Raw genomic sequence first — 11,666 nt, 5'->3', positions numbered from 1 at the left:
TTGCACGTCCAACTGCCTTCAGACTTCTTCAAACGGGAGTGATGAATCCAGGGGGTCACCTCAGCTACCTTCACCGCTGTTGGAGTAGAGAGCAGGACGGTGTAAGGTCCACGCCACTTAGGTGCGAGTGGATCACGTTTCCACTCTTTCACCCATACGCTATCGCCAGCCTGGAACTGATGAATCGGCTCGGCAATGCTGCACGGCGTGCGCTCGAGGACCCACCTGTTAAGAGAAACAAACAAACAAACACGGGAGAGAGACAAAAACACGGGAGAGAGATTGCACTTGTCCCTGTGTCACATGGTCTCCTATTTGTTTGAGGTCAGCTGGAATATCCTGAACAAAGGAGGGCGGCCTCCCATACAGGAGCTCAAAAGGTGACAACTTAAGTCTTTTTGTGGGTGCGCACCAAACACGAAACAGTGTTATGGGTAACACATCTACCCTCCTGAGACTTTAGACATATTAGTGGGCTTCTGGCATGCCCTGCAGATACCTTGCACAAGCGTCTGGCGGTAGGTGGTAAGCCTGGCCAGGTGAATTGCATTGTTTGGATCCCAATTAGGATCTTCCAAGGGAAAGTTATCTTGGAGATGACGGTCAATATTAAAAATATTTCCCACTCTGGCCTGCTCACGCAAATATATCTGTGCCTTTTCAATTATGTCTCTCCTTTCCTCAGTGGTGAAAAGAGTATTCAGGAGCTGGCGACAATCTGTCCAAGTAGGACTATGAGTATTTACTATTGAAGTCACCAAGTCCATCATAGCCTGAGGTTTTTCTGCGAAAGATGGGGTGTGTGTTTTCCAATTCATCAGATCCGTAGTTGTGAATGGAATGTACTGCAGGGTCGAAGTTCGAGGTGGCCGTGGTCCAGGTAGCCCATTAACCAGCACAGGCTCCTCAAGTGCATCAAATACTCTTCTAAGAGGGGCTACTACGTGACCTTTTTCTTCACTTTGCTCTAGGGGCCTCAAATCATAGGGGATGGTATTTGTCCCAAGGCGTTCTTTTAGCAGCTTTATACGCCTGGCTGTATTGCTTGCTGACCGATTAAGGTCAAATCAAATCAAAACTTTATTAGCAAAGCCAACAGGCCACAGCTATACAAGAGTTAAAAGTGAAAATAGGGATAAAAGGAAAAAAAGAACAGGCAAAAGGAGGTCCGTCGGGTGAACAAGTCTGTCACTCAGATGGTGGCCCTCAGTTTCGCAGCTCTCTCGATGTACCTCGCGACCTTCTCTGTTATCTGACTATCCGTATCAGATAATAGAAAATACAGTGTAATGTCTGGTGAGCGGCCGGGGTTGGAGAGAATGAGTGGGGTAATAATCTCATTCCTTAGGTCTTTGTAAAGGGGGCAAGAAAGAAGGACGTGGGACACTGTTTCCGTGTTACCATCTCCACATGGGCAGAGTTGTTTTTCAAATGGAGTCTTTTGGTAACGACCTTCGAGTACAGCAGAGGGAAGAACATCCCATCTAGCCAATGTAAAGGCACGTCTGTATTTTGGGATGGTTAGTTTAGACAAATATGAAGCTGGAGAGTCAAAATGAGAAGGGGGAAAGTAGGTATACCATGGGCACAGTTTCTTTACGATAGTCAGGTTGTTTTGTCGTTCAATGTCTTTCAGACGCTGGCCTATTAGACTCTTTGCTTTAGTGAGGCCCATTGATAGTAGGGACTGTGAGTGTAGACCGCATGTAAGGAGTTTTTGATGCACAGTTTTGAACCACTTGCTTTTGTGAGGGTCTTGCATCACTAGAGGCAGTAGACCAGGTGGATTCAGATTAAGACGAAGCCAATAGTTGAATGTTCTCTGCCAAGTCCGAGTTTCCACAGATGGAAGGCAGGCCTCGAGTCGTAATGCTGCGTTTGGAACACAGGAGGGGACGCCGAATATCTGCCTTAGAAATTTAGACTGGACAGTTTCAAGACTGGAGCAGTGGTTCCCCGTCCAGATTTGCGCCCCGTACAGTAACTGCGCCAGAGGTTTTGCTTGAAAAACTTCAAGGGCTGCTGGGATGTATCTGCCCCCCTTCGTGTAGAAGAAGCGGGACAGCATCTTGATACTTTGAGCTGCTTTTTCTTTGGCACATTTTTGATGGACATCCCAGGACCCGGTCGACTGGAAAACGATACCCAGATATTTGAAGGCTTTGACTTGTTCAATTGTCTGGTTATCCATCCTCCAGCTATACTGTCTGTGTTTCCTTGCAAAAACCATAATTTTGGTTTTCTGATAGTTTATTGCAAGTTGCTCTCTCCTACAGTATGCTGAGAATTCACCTATAAGCCTGTTTAAGCCTATTCTTGTTCGAGATAGGAGTATCGCATCGTCAGCGTACAAAAGCACTGATATTGCTTTGTCAGCCAGTTTGGGGGCGTGGAAGTCCGGAGATGACAAACAGTTAACCATATCATTGATGTAGATGTTGAATAGAACTGGGGCCAGGATGCAACCTTGCTTGACCCCCTTACTGACAGGAACTGGTCCTATAAGATGGCCATTTAACGAAGTTCTTACATGCAGCACCGTGTCTTTATATAGACAGCTGATCAGAAATAATAGTCTTTTGTCTATACTTGATGTGCTCAATTTATCCCAGAGTCTTACACGTGGAATTGAATCGAAAGCAGCCTTTAGATCGATAAAGGCTGCATATAACACCCCACGGGATTTTTTGGCATATTTGTCAATTAAATAGGCTAGGGTGAAGCAATGGTCTATGGTGGATCTGCCTTGCCTGAAACCCGCTTGCTCTTCCGCTAGAATAGCTTCAGTTTCCAGCCAGCTAGTTAGCTTGGTATAAAGATGTTTGGCATATAGTTTGCTGGGTATAGGCAGAAGGCTGATTGGTCTATAACTCGCCGGGTCTGTCATGGGTCCTTTTTTATAGATTGGGATAATTATTGCCTCAGTCCAACCATCTGGGAGTAAACCCGTTGAGTCGATCCAAGAAAATAAAGACGCCAGCAGGGGGGCCCACCAGCCAATGTTGGACTTCAGAAGTTCGGCAGGGATGTAATCATTCCCTGGGGCCTTGTTGTTCTTTAATTGTGCGATTAAATTCTCAACTTCCTTCGCAGTTACTGGTGGCCAATGAGGTAGGTCCTCCAATTGAATGCATAGTTTGTAATGTTGGGCTTCCTGGTCATAGAACAAAGATTGAAAATGGCGCAACCACTCCATTGGTTCCACTGTACAGATGGAATTAGTACGCTCCTGGTCCAGTAGACCAGATATGGTTCGCCAAAAGCAAGTAGTATCTTTCTCGTGCGATGCCTTAACCAAACTGTGCCATGCGGCTCTTTCAGCTTCCAATTTCTTTCTCCTTAGTAATTGTTTGTAAGACCGTCTCAGATAAATATAAGCATTAAGTAGGAGGGCAGTCCCTGATTTCCTGTATCTCCGGTAGGCTGTTCTCGTTTGTCTCCTTGTTTGCCTGCACTCCAGGTCAAACCAGCTAGCTCCGTCCTTTGCCCTCTTTGTAGCGGAGCTATGTATCACTGTTGTTAAATGGGGTTTCAATCTTTCCAAAAGTAATTTAAAGCGTTCCATAATCGCAGCTGCTGAATTGCCTGATACAATAGCGGAGCGAATAAGCTTTAACTCCACTGACTGAAGAAGGAGGGTTAGATTTTCATTCAGTATTGGGGACCATTTGAGTCTTTTGGGGGCAGGTATATCCAAATTTACAGAAGGTATATATTGTGGCTCGGCAATAGAATATTCAAAAGGCCGACCTGCAAGCTCTAAAATTAGAGGTAGGTGATCACTCAGAGTATTGTGGCCCACTTGGAACTTCCTTACAAAGCTGTGAGCAAATCTTGAGATTAAGATATAATCTATAACGCTTCCCCCAGCCTTGGAGAAATGGGTATATTCCCCGGGGCGGTCCCCCTCTATATTGCCGTTTAATATCAGCAGTTCCCTCCGTCTGGCAGCCTGCACTAAGCAGAGACCTGGGAAATTACTTCTACTATCTTTGGACAGTCGTGTCGCGCCAATATCCGTCTGTTCTTCAGGGTCCATAAATTGGTTGAAATGAGTGTATAGACTGTTGTCATCTGTTCCTATACGAGCGTTGAAGTCTCCACACACAATAGTCAGGGCAGATGGGTAAGTAGATTCGAGAGGCTCTAAAAACGCCTCTAGCTCAGCCCATGTAGCCTTGACAACGGGGTTTTTTTGGCCTGGGGGAATATAGACATTGACCAGCAAGAGAGTAGTTCTCTTGAAGCTAAGTAGAGCGGCTGTTGCTAAAGAATTGCAGCTGGGTAGGGCTGTTAGAGAATGCGCCAGCTCCGTGGAAATGAAGCAAGCTAGGCCACCACTAGATCTGCCGCCCCTTAGAGATGGAGAGGCAGGCAGGTAGTGGCAGTTATACCCATTAAGAAATATAGGGTCATTCTGCCATGTCTCCTGAAAGAAGATGATGTCAAATTGCTTAAGGTAACACAAAAATTGTTGATTATTTTTCTTGGCGTGCCAACCCGCGATATTCCAAGACAGCACTTTTAGGCCCCGGGCCCTTCGGGGAGCTGGATCTATGTCACCACCATGTCCAGCAATTCTTTGGTGTCTAAAAAAACACACCCGTTGGCTCTTTTCGAGGCTGACTGCTTGGAGAGAGTGTAGTGATCCTCTTTTCTTGGTGATTTGGGGCTAGATTTTGGAGTTGGGGGGGAGGCTAATTCATTCGGAGACAATTTAAGATAGCTGTGCCAGGAGCTTTGAGGTTTCACACCTTGATTTGGTCTTACTTTATTGTACATCACAGGGGGCTCAGATTGTAATTCCACGTCTACACATTTAAAGGTGCCTCCCACTGTCTTCTTATCCACCAGACATTTGGGAGATATGGGCTGCACATAAGGGTCCTTCATTGTCTCACCTTGATCATCCTTTTTTTCTAGTCTGCTTCGAAGTAAATCAAGTCTTTTCAGGATCTCAGTTTGAGCTGGAGAATGCAGTGACCAGAATCGCTTTATCAGCGAGAGTTCTTCCTCCCAAGCGGAGTCCTCACTATCCCACGTGAGAGGCCCGACGCCAGTTGGATGTGAGGCTTCCTTTTTTTCATTTGGTGCTGTTTGGTGGGGATGATCCTGCTGGAACTTATGCTTTCTATTTCGATGGTTTTGGTGGTTGGTTTTTTCCCTTTTGTGAACTTCCATTCCTATGCTCTTAGGCCCCATCAGAGAGGTTGCAGGTGCTCTATTTTCAAATATTCTTAATAGGACTATTCTTTCTTTTTTGAATAGGTTTTTAGCTCTAAAAATGAAACTGGCCAGATTATGATCTAAAAAAGTAATCAATGCTCGTACCGAGCAATCATCTTGATGTAGATACTCTATAGCGGCTATGTCAGTTGCTTTTACTACCCCCGGTAAAATGCCACTTATAATGGACAAAAAGTGGTCTATACGGTCCAACCCTGCATAAAATCTAGGCGGTTTAGGGTAATTAGCAAAGACAAGCTTTTGTGGGATTAGGACTAAACTCCATTCTCTTTTGGGACACAACATCTGTCGAACTTGGGAGGAGTGGTTCCCCTCAATAGTTTGGGTCGCCTGCTCACCTCTGTCTACAGATTCTGTGCTGGCCATAAGAGGACTCTGAGGCGGTATAACTGCAGATGGATTAGTTCCTTTGTCCCAGCTCGGTGTTGATTCTTCAAAACTTGATTTAGATTCTTTTATGGGTGTATCTACTTTACGTGTCTCTTTGATGGCACTCGAGTTGGATTTGTTTGTTCCACTTGTGGAAAGGGATGGAAGAAGGTTAAAGAGCTTCTGCCAATATTTTTTACAGGTACGGTGAGTTGTCTTAAGCCGCCTTAGGTTTTTCATGTTTTTGCTTTTCTTCATCTTAGGCTCAGCTTTTTTCCTCCGGGGTTTGCTGGGGAGTGGTGGATCCGGGCTGGCTAGGGGATTTGTATTCTGGTCTGAAGCGCTCACATGTTGTTTGAAATTATCCACTAGGGTCAGGAGCAGCCCGTTTGTTATCGCTAAAAATTTTTTAACGTTAAGGAGATCCTTAGAAATCTGGTATATCTGCTCCTGAAGATAATCACCCCACATTTCTGTTCCGCAGTCATTGGCTTTCAACCAATGGGTTGAAAGATTACCTCCAAGTTCCAGCGGTGACAAATGAGGATTGGCATCAGGTGTGTTGGCTGTGTTAGCCTTTGTAGCATTCTCTGCTATGGCAAGTTCTTGGGCCAGATTTGTTGGATGGTTTGTCCTCTTGTTGTTTGTTTGCAAGTCCTTTAGCTGTGTTGACCAATCCAACACTGTGAGTGGCAGAGGCATAGCTACATCTAGGATGCTCTCATTCTGAGTTCTCTTGCTCGAGTCTTTTTGAGGAAAGTAGCTGGTAATTTTACTTTGTCTCCTTCGTCGCTCCATCGGGCTCTGTGGTGAATTAGGCAAAATTCCTTGGTCCTTGTATTTTTTCCTGGTGAGGACCATAGTGGGTATATGGGTATATATGGATGTATGGTAGGGGGTGCTTGCTTAACGGCGGCTTATCTTTTGTTCTAAGCTGGAGTAAACAGTAGCAGAAGTGCCGATTTGTGGAAGTTGCCTCCTAAACCTCTCCAACCTCTCCAACTTGTTAGTTTCTCCAGCAATTTACATCGGGGCTTGTGAGGTATCAGTCATTTAAAATGTTAGAAAATATTACTGGTCTTATCTTTCATACTGTGCCTTGTTTCGTTTAAAATTCAACTAGGTCTTTCTCCCTCATTCAACAGCCTCACGACGTAACCAGTAAAGTAGCTAGGCAGTATAACGAAGCAGGAAAAAGAAAACAAAAGTCCCTTGGAATAATTATCGGGTTGAACTTGCCTTGTGTTTCTTGGGGTTATAGCAGCTTCAATTCCTTCCTTTTTTTATAGATAAAAAGCTCGGCGTCCTTCCAAAGGAGTAGCTGGCCTCCCCCGTCTGCTAATTACCAGCTTCGTGAAGATAGGGCGGCTTGCTGAACCTCTTTTGGATAAAAATAGGCCTTTGGCAGTTAATAAAAAAGAGTGATAATTTAAAACTGCTAAGCTCGGTTAAAAAAGAGGAAAAAGAAAAAAAAAAGCTTTAAAAGTGCTGATAAATACTGATAAATCTATATATCAACGCGGAGCACAAAATAGAGCTACCACTAACGACGCCATCTTAGTTCCCTAAGATTGCATTGTTTGGATCCCAATTAGGATCTTCCAAGGGAAAGTTATCTTGGAGATGACGGTCAATATTAAAAATATTTCCCACTCTGGCCTGCTCACGCAAATATATCTGTGCCTTTTCAATTATGTCTCTCCTTTCCTCAGTGGTGAAAAGAGTATTCAGGAGCTGGCGACAATCTGTCCAAGTAGGACTATGAGTATTTACTATTGAAGTCACCAAGTCCATCATAGCCTGAGGTTTTTCTGCGAAAGATGGGGTGTGTGTTTTCCAATTCATCAGATCCGTAGTTGTGAATGGAATGTACTGCAGGGTCGAAGTTCGAGGTGGCCGTGGTCCAGGTAGCCCATTAACCAGCACAGGCTCCTCAAGTGCATCAAATACTCTTCTAAGAGGGGCTACTACGTGACCTTTTTCTTCACTTTGCTCTAGGGGCCTCAAATCATAGGGGATGGTATTTGTCCCAAGGCGTTCTTTTAGCAGCTTTATACGCCTGGCTGTATTGCTTGCTGACCGATTAAGGTCTCCCTGTAACTTCTGTAATAATTCTCTAGGACTTGGATGTACAGGGGTTTGGGGTAGGCAATCAGTTGTTCCACTAAAAGAGACTGTAGATGGAGTTCTACTGGGACTCACAGATGGAATAACCACTTCTGCTTGGGCTTCATTATAGGACTCCAATGCCTCCTGAAGATATTTATCATAATCTATCAAGGAGTCAAGTTCTGTGTCTCTACCCCCATTATTCGTTCCACTTTCTTGCCTTGGGGTTACAACTGGTGGAGGGTTTGGATTAGGCTCCCTTCGATGTGGAGCATAGGGTGGAGGTGGAAGCACCTCTTCCTCTGGTCCCTCAAAAATGGGTTTGAGTTTATTTGGCAAGATTCCTTTCCTAGCTTCGGCTTTTACAGCCAATAATTTGCATCGTTGGACTTTGCATTCCCTTATCCATGGAGGATTTTTATTTAATGTGCTCAGCCAGGAATCTATATATGAAAATTGTTCTGGGCACCCTCCAGTTTCTTTGGTGATGTTAGACCAAAGTTTGCTTACTAAATTTATATCAAAAGTTCCCTGAGATGGCCATCCAGTATTTTGTTTCGGCCACTCTAATTCACATAACGTTCTCAAGCGCTCTGACGTCATTTTGACTCCATATGCCCCTGAGAAGGCTTTCTTAAAATTATTTAACATACATTCAAGAGGTGTATTTCCCCCCTTTGAACCCCCAACTCCCATTGTATGGCCCTGTGAAGTATCCACTCAGTCACTCACACACACGCTTCGTGGGGTTTCTTGCCCAGATGGAGTCGCCTCACTGGGAACCGAAGTACTACCCACTCCACACTCAGGTCAGCTACAGATTGCTCTGTACTTTCTCACACATACAATGCGCAAGATACTTCACCACACTCTACCTCCCATTCTTCCCTTTTCCCCCACCAGACCACCATCTGATATTCCCAACCACCTAGCGTACTCAGTTCCCACTTACTGAGACGCAGAAGTTTGATCAAGACTTCTCTTCCTCCCAATTAATTGGAGGGCCAAAACCCCTTAGTGCACTTACCCTTAGCTGGTTGCCTGTTTATTTCTCTGGTTCCCCCCCGGTCCGTCGCCGTCAGTGGGCAGGGTATCAGACAGACGAGACTGCTGCGTTCCCCTGGAAAAATTTATCCAGTGTGCGCTGGGTAGGCAAACAGTTGTCTTCTCTCTTGTACCCCACCCAGTAAGGCGATGGGGCTGCGTTCCAGCAGACCACTTATCCGAGTCGCAGGCACCATAAAATGTAGCACCCTGCTTGTGGTTAACGCTTAGCTGGAATGAAATATTCAACGCAGCAATAGAGAAATTAAAATAATAATTTATTTGTCAGACAAATAAATGAGAGGCACAGTGGTATATGGTTACCAAGCTCTGGCCTGCCTTCCTGCCATTATGGCCAGCACTTATATTCCCTTAATCCAGCCCCCTTTGCTCCTCCTTGGGCTGCCTCTGTCCAATCAGCCTGGTTGGATTTCCTATTGGCTGTTTGCTAGAACCAATCACAATAGATACACCCATTTCCTTCTATCCTTATAAGGGAGACAAAGAGCTATATATAAATGACAAATAAGTAATAATATATCTTACATGGAATCTTAATTACCAGCTCACCTCTTGCCCTCCTTGCCCTATTGCCTTCTAAAACAAATGGTTAATCTTAAATTTTTATCTTAAACATATGTCAAGGATCTTGAGTTTCACATCAACATTGAAAGATCTCCTTCATTTGAAGGTTTCTAAACAAATGCCTGACAACTATATATCAGGACCGCCCAGATGGCGTCTTCCTGTCCGGCAGGGGGGCTAGGCTGGTGGCTGACTTAATTTCAGGATAAATACAACTCTTACAACTATATGAAATAAGAATCTAGCATTTCTTAAATCCTTTGCATAATTACATTTAAGCCAATATATTTAATACATAATATATATAGCTTTTTAAAAGGAAAAGAAATCTTTGCAGAGTAAAAGGATCTCATTTTAAAAAGAAACAAGGAACAGCTATTAAAACGCTTCCCAAAATACCAGCCAGCCAGATGCTTAGCCTTTTTGACCTTTAGGCAAATGACTCTTTGTATATTGAGAGGCCGAATGGCAAAACCTTACTATTTACCTACCACTTTTACAACTTAGTTGTACTCTACAGCAAGCAGGTCAGTGACCTGCTTCTCAGCCTTTTTATGACCGCAATAAACCAGGGGGCCCTTTGCTTGCCAGCTGCTTGCTGGAGCCGCTTGCTGGTTTTCTACCTTGGAAGAAACATTATTTTTAGAATTTTAGGAACCTGATCAAAATATAAGCCAATATAAGCCTTGATTAAAAATGCAGTCTATATTCAGATGCCTCACAACTTCCACCATTCCTTGTTGGCTGGGGGTGATGGGACTCAGAGTCCAACAGTATCTGGGGGGCACCAAATTGGATGCCCATGTTTTATTGCAAACTGCCCTGAAACAAATGCTTAAGGGTGGGAAACAATATTTAAAATAAATGAGTGAGCGAATGTATGAATGCAGTTTCCAGAGCTGGTTGGAGAAAGGACTGGCTCTGCCAATCTCAGCAATGGTGTTAATTATTTTTTTTTAAGTCAGTGGTGCATGCCCCAAATTAAATTGTTTGTTCTGCTCTTGCCAATTTCTGCAGATGAGAATAACAGCATTTAAAGGGATTCAGGTTGGAAAGATTGGCCTTGCTAAATCCTGCACATTTCTAGGTGCTGTAAAACAATTTCATACAGCCATTCCCACTGCGTCCCTGTACGGTGTTAACACCTATCTCTCTGAAAGTCTCAAAATACATTTCCTGACCAAGCAGAAACCTTCCTGTCAATTACACTCAGCGCCTCCATACAGATAACATTCCTTTCACTGAGCAACTGTGTCCATGAGCTGATAAAACTCCTTCTGTAACACATCCATATCCGCATCCGGCAAAAAAATATATAATAAAACTGTCCCGAAGATGAACTTCCATTTTCAAGCCCAGGTTCTGTGGCTGAACTGAAATGAGACGGTTAATACCTGTTATTGATACTCGGGAATGGTTTATTGGGATATAGTCTTCTGCTGCTTCTATCGACTGAAGAAAGGGCATGGAGGCATTAAGGACGTGCCGCGGGCGAATAGAATTTAGCAACATGAATCTGGCAATCCAAACCTACAGATTGGCTCAAATTATTGCAATTCCAGCAGGGTCTCACACAACCACGTCTAAATTGCGGTCTGATTCCTGGGAAATGGGTCAGTGCTGGCTAGAAAATGCCTAATCCCTCTTCTCCCACTCTATCTTGCTGGTATTCAGTTGCACTGTATTCCATTGTTTCTGTCATTACTCAAAAAGGAGGGCAGGGAGAGAAGGATTCTGCTCCTGTGATTTTCCGCGATTGCCTTCTAGCTACTTACAGAAGCCTAACTTCTGATTGGATCCTGGGATGTCCCATTTTGGCTCCCACAAGAGTGTGCTCCCCAATTTTTTTTGGAGGGGGTGCACTCTTGTGCAAGTCATGTGACTCAGGTGGGAGTGCAGCCCTGAAAGACGTGAATCCCAGTTTCCCCCTGTGGCATGTTGGAGGGTATCATTATATTTTGTAGGTGACATGGGGTGAGATGCTTCTGTTGTCTCGGGCATTGCAGGTTGTGCTCAAGGGTTGCAACTGTTTTGGACCAGAGGGCACGTTCCAAATTTTGAAGAAGTGCTGTGGGTGCCAGTCCCAAAATGGCGGATGGCACACCACAAAATGGCTGCCAGGCTCATGGCAGAGCACAAGATTAGAGAACACTAACACATGGCTTCCCTGCCCCTGACAAATCCATGCTTGCTGTGGGAAGTCATTATGTCCTTAGGTCCTAATTATGGAGGTCACATAATATTGACTCAGCCCTACCACAGGTGGCAGCTGATGCCTCTGTCAGGATGCTGTCAGCAACTCCCAGCTGGTT

This window comes from Podarcis muralis, chromosome 10 (assembly GCF_964188315.1).
Source record: "Podarcis muralis chromosome 10, rPodMur119.hap1.1, whole genome shotgun sequence".
Classification (NCBI taxonomy): Eukaryota; Metazoa; Chordata; class Lepidosauria; order Squamata; family Lacertidae; genus Podarcis; species Podarcis muralis.
Note: the sequence above shows the minus strand (reverse complement) of the source record.